Source organism: Lucilia sericata, unplaced genomic scaffold (genome assembly GCF_015586225.1).
Source record: "Lucilia sericata isolate MDLA Ls3-8-SP2 unplaced genomic scaffold, ASM1558622v1 Contig001169F_arrow, whole genome shotgun sequence".
Classification (NCBI taxonomy): domain Eukaryota; kingdom Metazoa; phylum Arthropoda; class Insecta; order Diptera; family Calliphoridae; genus Lucilia; species Lucilia sericata.
In genome coordinates, this window is record NW_023995138.1 from 524 (window position 1) to 12500 (window position 11977).

The following is an 11977-nucleotide window of genomic DNA, read 5'->3' on the forward strand; positions in this document are numbered from 1 at the left end:
TGACAATAATTTAAACTAGGTTTAAGCTCTGAAACTTGAATTCCGTTGTAGTTCTGTTCTAGTTCATTTCTAGTTCAGTTCTAGTTCAGTTCTAGTTCAGTTCTAGTTCAGTTCTAGTTCAGTTCTAGTTCAGTTCTAGTTCAGTTCTAGTTCAGTTCTAGTTCAGTTCTAGTTCAGTTCTAGTTCAGTTCTAGTTCAGTTCTAGTTCAGTTCTAGTTCAGTTCTAGTTCAATTCTAGTTCAGTTCTAGTTCAGTTCTAGTTCAGTTCTAGTTCAGTTCTGTTCTAGTTCAGTTCTAGCTCAGTTCTAGTTCAGTTCTAGTTCAGTTCTAGTTCAGTTCTAGTTCAGTTCTAGTTCAGTTCTAGTTCAGTTCTAGTTCAGTTCTAGTTCAGTTCTAGTTCGGTTTTAGATTAGTTCTACTGCAGTTCTAGTTCGGTTCTAGTTCAGTTCTACTTATTTTCCACCGTTTTGGAGAATTCTTCTATGATCAGACTTAAAACGGAGTGATCTCACTGAAAATAGGATAGTTAAAAAGCTCATGGTAAAGTTCTCAATATAAAAGAGAATATTACAAACATTATAGCTACAATGATACCGAGCCGATGTTCAATGACATGTAAATGGAAATTCAATGGTTTGGATTTCTAAAGATAATTTCTTTGGTCATCTTAAATGTTTGAGTATCAAAGGATTCATTTAGTCGTCCGATACAATCGCAAAGAGACGTAAAGTTCCCTTGCTTGCTTCTAAACTAACCTAAGAAAACCAGTCAGACAAGATCAATTGAAATTCTCTGCCGATGTCTGTTTTATAAAAGAAACTTCAAATATAAAACTTTTAAACGATGTTGTTAAACGTAAATATATGATCCAATGATCATATAAACTGTTATAAATAGTAATCTGCAATGACAGCTAATACATGATCATTTCATCTCATGTGCAACAAATAAGATTATGATCACCAATAAAATGTTATTGTCAATGAATTAAAAATAAATTTTTAATAAATCATAGTTAAACTAAATTGTAGTGAATACGATGAGTCAGTTAGTTATGTATTTGACATCCTAACGATTTAATTACACTTTAATCCAGTTGACTCTACATTTTACATTTCACTCTTAAAGTTTATTTACAAAACTGCTACTAAATCTTTTAACAGAAACCCTTTTTGATCCCTCTGACTCCTTAATAGTTCTAATTAATTCTGAGAAAGTGTTAATACCCTAAAACTCATAATTGACACAGATTTCTAAACCCTTTAAACGTTTGTATGGATGGACTGAATACCCACGTATTTGTATCAATTGCAAATTTCCTTAGTGGCAAAAATTTTGCACATACTTTCAGTATTCAAGCAGCAGACAGAGAAAAGGATTAAAATCTAAAGGATTAAAGTACAGCTCGCTTGACAGCCGAACGACCGACCAGACACCACCACCACATACTATACCAAAAATCCTTTAACAAACAAAAGCGAACAATTTGAAGACACAGCTACAAGTAGCTGAATAATATTAAGAATCCTATCATCCTTTTATGACCGACAAATGTCAGCATCCGTAACAAAACAAGACAAAAGAGTGAAAAGAGTTTGCGAAAATCAAAAAAAAAGAAAGAGTAAAAATTACACCCATTAACCAACCCTTTTTAGTATTGAGGCACACACAACAATGGGATGGATAAATATGCAAATGTTTTCTATAATTTGCATTATAATGAGATTTATAAGAGATCAGTAGAATAAAGGGATCAACAATACAAACGGCAAGCATGCTCTCTTGCACTAGAGCTCAACTAGAGATCATAAAGGGTGTGTTCAATGACCTGTTTAGTCATATTTACCTACATACATACATTTGCTTGTCAAATATTTGGAACAGCAATATTTAGCGAAGAGCGTAATTAATTGTTTAAGCCTTTCGTTTATATGACTTTTAAATATCAAACAAAACGAAAGGCTTAAATTAAATTCTCCTAAGCTGCTGCGTTTCTACTTTAAAACTATAGGCTGAAACCGTTAGCATTGAAAGGGGTTTGTCTTGTTTTAGGGATAATAACGGGTTAATTTTTTTCGCTTGATATTAAGCCGCATATGTTAACAAGATTATCTACGATTAACCATACAAGCCTATTCGCTAGTACATGTCTAAGTAGTCAAAAAGTCAACTTATTAACTCGCTTAATGCTTAATTGACTTAAAGTTAATTTTAACAAAAATTTAGTTTAGAACTTCTTAAATCTCTTTGAAGCGGACAGTCACTGTTTGTTTATTTGTTTTGAGAATTCAGACGATTATACCGACCTTATCTGAGGCAATCCTAACTTAAAACCTTAAGACTATAGCCAAATCTCTATCTCTCTGTCTGACTCACTCCCCATTTAGTCTACGGCTTTAAGCGTAAAAAATAAATTTTGTTTAAATCTTTCAAAATTAAGAGCAAAATAGGAAGAATTTATTTGTAATGCTTTAGTTTAGTACAAATCTAAATAGGAAAAAAGGTGTTTACTTAAGGATTGTATTCAAATGTTTATAAATTTGTAAGATTTAAAATTGTAAAAATTACTAACAAAACAGGTACATTTAGTGTTAGAGTTAAAAGGAAAATTAAGGTGGAGGTTAACTAATTTATAGTCAAAAAGTCAAAAAATTTATTGTTTTTAGAAATTGTAGATAAAGAGTTTGTAGATATTTTTTTCAGAGTGATACATTAAATAAGTTCTTGTTTTGTAAAAGTATATAGTTTATTACTACTTGGACGAAGAATTCTGTTCTAGTTCAGTTCTAGTTCTAGTTCAGTTCTAGTTCAGTTCTAGTTCAGTTCTAGTTCAGTTCTAGTTCAGTTCTAGTTCAGTTCTAGTTCAGTTCTAGTTCAGTTCTAGTTCAGTTCTAGTTCAGTTCTAGTTCAGTTCTAGTTCAGTTCTAGTTCAGTTCTAGTTCAGTTCTAGTTCAGTTCTAGTTCAGTTCTAGTTCTAGTTCAGTTCTAGTTCAGTTCTAGTTCAGTTCTAGTTCAGTTCTAGTTCAGTTCTAGTTCAGTTCTAGTTCAGTTCTAGTTCAGTTCTAGTTCAGTTCTAGTTCAGTTCTAGTTCAGTTCTAGTTCAGTTCTAGTTCAGTTCTAGTTCAGTTCTAGTTCAGTTCTAGTTCAGTTCTAGTTCAGTTCTAGTTCAGTTCTAGTTCAGTTCTAGTTCAGTTCTAGTTCAGTTCTAGTTCAGTTCTAGTTCAGTTCTAGTTCAGTTCTAGTTCAGTTCTAGTTCAGTTCTAGTTCAGTTCTAGTTTAGTTCAGTTCTAGTTCAGTTCTAGTTCAGTTCTAGTTCAGTTCTAGTTCAGTTCTAGTTCAGTTCTAGTTCAGTTCTAGTTCAGTTCTAGTTCAGTTCTAGTTCAGTTCTAGTTCAGTTCTAGTTCAGTTCTAGTTCAGTTCTAGTTCAGTTCTAGTTCAGTTCTAGTTCAGTTCTAGTTCTAGTTCAGTTCTAGTTCAGTTCTAGTTCAGTTCTAGTTCAGTTCTAGTTCAGTTCTAGTTCAGTTCTAGTTCAGTTCTAGTTCAGTTCTAGTTCAGTTCTAGTTCAGTTCTAGTTCAGTTCAGTTCAGTTCTAGTTCAGTTCTAGTTCAGTTCTAGTTCAGTTCTAGTTCAGTACTAGTTCAGTTCTAGTTCAGTTCTAGTTCAGTTCTAGTTCAGTTCTAGTTCAGTTCTAGTTCAGTTCTAGTTCAGTTATATACAATAGCCCCGTACAAGTACTCCTGAACCAGTAACCTGTGACGAATTACCGTAAACGTGATCGAATAAAATTTAGCACAATATTCATTTTTTTTAGTTTATTATCAATAGATCATTAAAAAATTATGATATTAAATAAAAATTCCAAGAAATGGCTGTTATAAGAAATAAATCACTGTGTCAAATTCTATAGATTTCGGTTCATAACTCTTATGTAATAAATGCTTAGGAATTCGCTAAAATATTATTCCTAAGGTCATTTTTTAACAAAAATTCCCTTTAATACCAAAAATATTAAAAAAAAAAACAACGTAATCTTACGTTAAATCATATTCACTTCCTAGAATACTCTACTACAACAATGTGTACATACATGTACATATATCCTTTTTTAACTCTTAGCCAGTCGATCATCATTACTCCTTTGTTTATAATTATGAGTTAAAGGGAAAGATTTTTCATATAATTTCTAAGGAAATTTCTACAATAAAATTGTATAATTTTTAATATTTTTCCAAAAAAACATCAACCATTAGTTGTAAAAAATTAACCTTGACGTTTTTTTACGCAGTCTTACAAGAACTTACGTAAAAATTTTATAATATTTTTTAGCGGATTCTAAGAGTTTTGCACATTTTTTTGTCGAAACAGACAAAGAGAAAGGTTTATTATCCTTTCGCAGAAACTCTTGCTTTTACTCGTTTACAAAAACCCCTTACACAATTTACAATTTACCTCTTCATCATTAGACACATAACCGGTTACACGGAGTTAAACCTTAAAAAAGTAAACATGCTAAAATGTTTCTTCATAAAAAATTTTTCGAAAATGATTAAGTCATAAATTTGCAAACAATTGTGTAAGAGAGAAGAGAAAACGTCAGGTAATTTATTTTTTGTTTTCTACAAAAATTATAAAAAACAAATCATTGCTTAACAAAAACAACAACATCACATAAAATGTCATGTTTAATATTAACTGATCATGTTGAAGGATATTACAGCATATGCTTAAATGTCCTTCCGTTTCTCAACACAGACATTTGTTTATTACTACCGCTGCTGCTGTTGTAGTTGTTATTGTAAAGCAAGGGTATTACATAAGGGTTACACAACCAGTTATATGACTTTGGCTAATGTTACATCGTAAACGGCGAAAAAAACCTTTTTTCCTCTTTTTTAATTTTTTTTTTTTTTTTTGTTTGTGCAAAATCAACAAACCAACAGACAGACAATCACTTTTGTGTGGGTGCCGTCCGTCCTTAACACCGTGAGTTGGTACCGACCAACCCGTTACAAACAAAAAATGATTGTAAAAAAAACACTGACTCAAAAGAAAGGAGTTGTAAAATTTTAAATTGCATATTGTTAGTTCATCATTGTTTCGCAAGTTTATGACATGTTTTTTCTCTCTTCACTGTCTAACTGTCCGTCCGTCTGAAAAAGGATGTCTCCTTTTTTAGTGTGTTTTTTTTTCAGTAATTTGTTTTTTGTATACTTTTTAGTTTTTTGTTGTACAACAATGACATTATGAAGTCATAATGTATAATCTCTTTAACACTCTCACTTCTTACTCAATTTACCTAAAGTAATTGCATTGAAAGAGTAAAGGATCTAAAAAGGGAAGAACTTAAAAAAAGGCAGAAAAATACTATTGAATAGACGTAATTAAGCATCATAAACGTAGTTAGCAGTAATAAACAGTATTTAAAGGATGTCAAAGAGAAAAAGAGACAACATTTTGCATAATTTCTCTTGTTGAGTAATCAGCGGTGATGTAAGAGAGAGTTAAGGTTATGAGATAAGAGATAATAAAGGGAAATTTATAACTAGCAATAAGTTTCAGTTAAAGCTTGTAGTAGACTACTATAGACTAGACTTTAGACCAGACTATAAACTAGACAACAGAATACTCTATAGACTAGTCCCAAGACTTTACTAAAGCCTAGACCCTACATCGGCAGAAAGTAAAATATAAGTCCCCTTACTGGTTTTTATCGTTTTTTATACATGTGTAAGTATACATGCGTATGAAATTAAGAGTGCAAGAAAGCTCTTAACAAAGCTCTTTGTCGATCAGGGGCCTAGACTATAACCAACTCTATAGACTATACTAAAGACTTGACTATTAGACTATAGGCTAGTCTATAGGCTAGTCTATAGTCTAGTCTATAGTATAGTCCATATTCCAGTTAATAGTCTAGTCTATTTTCTAACCCATAGTCTAGTCTATAGTCTAGCCTAGAGTCTAGTCTATAGTCTAGCCTATAGTCTAGTCGATAGTCTAGTCGATAGTCTAGTCTATAGTGTAGTCTATAGTCTAGTCTAGTTTAGTCTATAGTCTAGTCTATAGTCTAGTCTATAGTCTAGTCTATAGTCTAGTCTATAGTCTAGTCTATAGTCTAGTCTATAGTCTAGTCTATAGTCTAGTCTATAGTCTAGTCTATAGTCTAGTCTATAGTCTAGTCTATAGTCTAGTCTATAGTCTAGTCTATAGTCTAGTCTATAGTCTAGTCTATAGTCTAGTCTAGTCTAGTCTATAGTCTAGTCTATAGTCTAGTCTATAGTCTAGTCTATAGTCTAGTCTATAGTCTAGTCTATAGTCTAGTCTATAGTCTAGTCTATAGTCTAGTCTATAGTCTAGTCTATAGTCTAGTCTATAGTCTAGTCTATAGTCTAGTCTATAGTCTAGTCTATAGTCTAGTCTATAGTCTAGTCTATAGTCTAGTCTATAGTCTAGTCTATAGTCTAGTCTATAGTCTAGTCTATAGTCTAGTCTATAGTCTAGTCTATAGTCTAGTCTATAGTCTAGTCTATAGTCTAGTCTATAGTCTAGTCTATAGTCTAGTCTATAGTCTAGTCTATAGTCTAGTCTATAGTCTAGTCTATAGTCTAGTCTATAGTCTAGTCTATAGTCTAGTCTATAGTCTAGTCTATAGTCTAGTCTATAGTCTAGTCTATAGTCTAGTCTATAGTCTAGTCTATAGTCTAGTCTATAGTCTAGTCTATAGTCTAGTCTATAGTCTAGTCTATAGTCTAGTCTATAGTCTAGTCTATAGTCTAGTCTATAGTCTAGTCTATAGTCTAGTCTATAGTCTAGTCTATAGTCTAGTCTATAGTCTAGTCTATAGTCTAGTCTATAGTCTAGTCTATAGTCTAGTCTATAGTCTAGTCTATAGTCTAGTCTATAGTCTAGTCTATAGTCTAGTCTATAGTCTAGTCTATAGTCTAGTCTATAGTCTAGTCTATAGTCTAGTCTATAGTCTATAGTCTAGTCTAGAGTCTAGTCTATAGTTCTAGTCTATAGTCTAGTCTATTAGTCTAGTCTATAGTCTAGTCTATAGTCTAGTCTATAGTCTAGTCTATAGTCTAGTCTATAGTCTAGTCTATAGTCTAGTCTATAGTCTAGTCTATAGTCTAGTCTATAGTCTAGTCTATAGTCTAGTCTATAGTCTAGTCTATAGTCTAGTCTATAGTCTAGTCTATAGTCTAGTCTATAGTCTAGTCTATAGTCTAGTCTATAGTCTAGTCTATAGTCTAGTCTATAGTCTAGTCTATAGTCTAGTCTATAGTCTAGTCTATAGTCTAGTCTATAGTCTAGTCTATAGTCTAGTCTATAGTCTAGTCTATAGTCTAGTCTATAGTCTAGTCTATAGTCTAGTCTATAGTCTAGTCTATAGTCTAGTCTATAGTCTAGTCTATAGTCTAGTCTATAGTCTAGTCTATAGTCTAGTCTATAGTCTAGTCTATAGTCTAGTCTATAGTCTAGTCTATAGTCTAGTCTATAGTCTAGTCTATAGTCTAGTCTATAGTCTAGTCTATAGTCTAGTCTATAGTCTAGTCTATAGTCTAGTCTATAGTAGTCTATAGTCTAGTCTATAGTCTAGTCTGTGGTCTAGTCTATAGTCTAGTCTATGGTCTAGTCTATAGTATAGTCGAAAGTCTAGTCTATAGTATAGTCGAAAGTCTAGTCTATAGTCTAGTCTATAGTCTAGTCTATTGTCTAGTCTATAGTCTAGTCTATTGTCTAGTCTATAGTCTAGTCTATAGTCTAGTCTAGTCTATAGTCTAGTCTATAGTCTAGTCTATAGTCTAGTCTATAGTCTAGTCTATAGTCTAGTCTATAGTCTAGTCTCTAGTCCATAGTCTAGTCTATAGTCTAGTCTATAGTCTAGTCTATAGTCTAGTCTATAGTCTAGTCTATAGTCTAGTCTATAGTCTAGTCTATAGTCTAGTCTATAGTCTACTCTATAGTCTAGTCTATAGTCTGCTCTATAGTCTAGTCTATAGTCTAGTCTATAGTCTAGTCTATAGTCTAGTCTATGGTCTACTCTATGGTCTAGTCTAGCTTGTGGTCAGGTCTATAGCCTAGTCTATAGTCTGGTTTAAAAGATAGTCTATAGTCTATTTTATAGTCTAGTACTACTTTTAACTGAATCTTAGTCCTAGATATAAAAACATCCATACAATTTTGGGACAATTAAACCACATGATTTCCAATAAATTACTCAACAATTAAATTTACCAAAACCACACATATAAAATTAAAATTTATTTATCTCTATCGAGACAATAACAATTAGCCTGTTTCTCAAATCATAGAATTCTTCATTATTGTTTCTTTTCTCGTAAGAGAAAAAAAAGTAATTACTGTCATTTAACCAATAAACAATATAAACAATAAAATCATTCACTTAAATACTTGTCCTAGCAAAAGAACGAGTAAAAACAATAAAAACACCCTCGCCAAAATGTTCAATTATTTCTAAAGGAGTGTAATATCACAATAATTGTTTGTGTGTGTGTGATGATTTGATTATTTACCGTTAACCAACACCCCACCAAAAACAACAACAACAACCATAAACAATAAAAACCTTTTCAATTACATGGCCTTACAACTCATTTAGTAATGAAAAAAAAACAACAATGTAAACACATTGTTGTTGTTTGTGAGCATAGGAGAAGGGGTTGTTTCTCTAATTTTATCTGCAGTAAGAGAGTGAGTGGTTGCTTGTTGTTTAATTTGACTGGTTTGATTTTAATTTACAATACATTAAACACTTTATTGTCTGTTTTTATTGATTTAGTTCTTAATCGTTTATGTTTTATTCTATATTTAATTAATTGCTGCGTGTTGGATCGTATGTGTGTTTGTGTGTGTGACTCTTTCAATCACAGTTCTTTTGTATTTATTGTTTTTTTTTTTTTTTTGCTTGCACATGCTTTTTAACTATGATCGATGGTGACCGAGCAATTTGTGGTTGAAGTTATTGTAGGTGAGACATTTTTATTTAAAAATGTTTGAAGTTTTTGATTTCTAAATGTTATATGCAGTTTATGTGTTTATTTGTTTGACCCCAACATGACTTTAAATTGTTTAATAGACTTGTCATTTTTAATCGTTACAATCATTAAGCGCATCACGCACAATTTGGGGTTAACAACTGGGTGAGCAATATTTTTGAGCAGATGTTGAGTTTCATTAGGAGTATATTACAAGGATAATAACATTTAGAGAAGTCTAAATACTGGACTATAGAAAAGTCTATAGTCTAGACTACAATCTAGAACTATGGAAATGTGTATAGTCAGGACTATAGTCTAGTCTATAGTCTGAACTATAGTCCGGACTAGAGTCTAGCCTATATTCTGGACTATGGGCTATCCTATAGACTGGACTATAGTCTAGTCTGTAGTATGGACTATAGTTTAGTCAGCAGTCTACACTATAATCTGTATAGTCAGTAGTCTGGACTATAGTCTAGTCTATAGTCTGGACTATAGTCTAGTCTATAGTCTGGACTATAGTCTAGCCTATAGTCTGGACTATAGTCTAGCCTATAGTCTGGACTATAGAATAGTGTATAGTCTGGACTATAGTGTAATCTATATTGTAGTCTATAGTCTGGACTATAGTGTAATCTATATTGTAGTCTATAGTCTGGACTATATTCTAGTCTATGGTCTTAGTTATAGACTAGTCTATAGTCTGCACTATAGTCAAGTTATAGTCTGGACTATAGTCAAGTTTATAGTCTGGTCTATATTCTGGACTATAGTCTAATCTATAGTCTAGTTTTAGTCTATAGTCTAGTCTATAGTCCAGTCTATAGTCTAGTCTATAGTCTAGTCTATAGTCTAGTCTATAGTCTAGTCTATAGTCTAGTCTATAGTCTAGTCTATAGTCTAGTCTATAGTCTAGTCTATAGTCTAGTCTATAGTCTAGTCTATAGTCTAGTCTATAGTCTAGTCTATAGTCTAGTCTATAGTCTAGTCTATAGTCTAGTCTAGTCTATAGTCTAGTCTATAGTCTAGTCTATAGTCTAGTCTATAGTCTAGTCTATAGTCTTGTCTATAGTCTAGTCTATAGTCTAGTCTATAGTCTAGTCTATAGTCTAGTCTATAGTCTAGTCTATAGTCTAGTCTATAGTCTAGTCTATAGTATAGTCTATAGTCTAGTCTATAGTCTAGTCTATAGTCTAGTCTATAGTCTAGTCTATAGTCTAGTCTATAGTCTAGTCTATAGTCTAGTCTATAGTCTAGTCTATAGTCTAGTCTATAGTCTAGTCTATAGTCTAGTCTATAGTCTAGTCTATAGTCTAGTCTATAGTCTAGTCTAGTCTATAGTCTAGTCTATAGTCTAGTCTATAGTCTAGTCTATAGTATAGTCTAAAGTCTAGTCTATAGTATAATCTACAGTCTTGTCTATAGTCTGGACTATAGTCAAGTCTATAGTATAGTCCATAGTCTAGTTTATAGTCTACTCTATAGTCTAGTCTTTGGTACAGTCTTTAGTTTAGTCTATAGTCTAGTCTATAATCTAGTCTATTGCCTACTCTAAAGCCTAGTCTATAGTCTGGTATATATTGTGGTTTATAATCTAGTATATAGCCTATATAGTCTATAGTCTAGACCAAAGTCTATATCATGGAGTAGTTTGTAATCTGTTCTATGGTTTGCACTATAGTCTGGATTACAGTCTAGTCTAGAAAGTGTTTTTGAACCAAATTTCCTACTCCACATCTAACAATTACTTCATCCTTTTAAACATATTCCCGCCGACAATTTTATGCAAATTTCTTAAACTAAACCTTAATACCGAATTATAGTTATTATTCAATTTTATCAATTTATAAATCTCATCATTTTTATACGATTTTGTTTAAACATGCCAAATAAAAATCTACAATTTGAATCTTAATATGACATAAAATATTTGCTTAGGTTTCTTGGCAAAAGCAGCCATATAATCATTTATAAACTTAATATGAAAATTATTATATTTTAAGCATTTTTAATGAATTTATCATTACAATGAAACATACATACAAATACTGTATAAACGGTACAAACATACGGATACACAAGACATAAACATGGTAAGCAATCTTAAATAAGAAAACAGATGAAACCTAATAAACGAAAACGATTTTGGAAACGAAGAAAAAAATGTATGTAATATGTTGTATATGAAAATATAAAAATCCTTAATATTCATACTTAAATGTATGTAAACTTGTATGTTTGAGTATATACATTTTTTTAGTATAAATATAATAAACAACAACTACGTTATGGCAATTATTAAGCTTTTCACGATGTGTCTGTTGGTTAAATATAGAAAAGAAAATAAGTATACAACAAAAACCCAAGGAAATAATGGCCGACTTATAAGTAACACATCCCCTTACTCAACACACACACTCACGTTCATGTTTAACAAAAACTCCATCTCTTTAACGGTACTAATAGGAAATTTAAATATGGGGGAAAATAGAGCGCAAGTTTACACACACATATTTTCTCCTTATTTACGAAACAGTGATGTATAATTGTGGTACTTTTTTTGGGTTTGATGGTGTATAGATAGTGGTACTTTTTGGTTACATATTTTTCGTTATGCCTAAAAGTATGCCAACTTTTTAAGCATTTATTTCTGCTTGGTTTAAAATTAAAGAAATTCATACTTAGTTTTACTTCTACGAATCGACTTTCGAACAATCGTCTTTTTATTGAAAAAAGTCGACTATTTGGTCCTAACGAAGTCGATAAATCGACTATCTATAAGAAAAAAAGTCGAATAATCGACCTGGTACTTTTCAAGTACAAAATGTTATTATGAAAATTAGTACTAAATGTCTCATCCCCAATTCAAGTTACATTCACACAAACAAAAACAATAAATACAGAGAGAGCAGAAAATGAGAGATATTAAATGTAAAGAGAGTTTGCTTTGGATTGGTTGTTTCGTTATAGTAGTT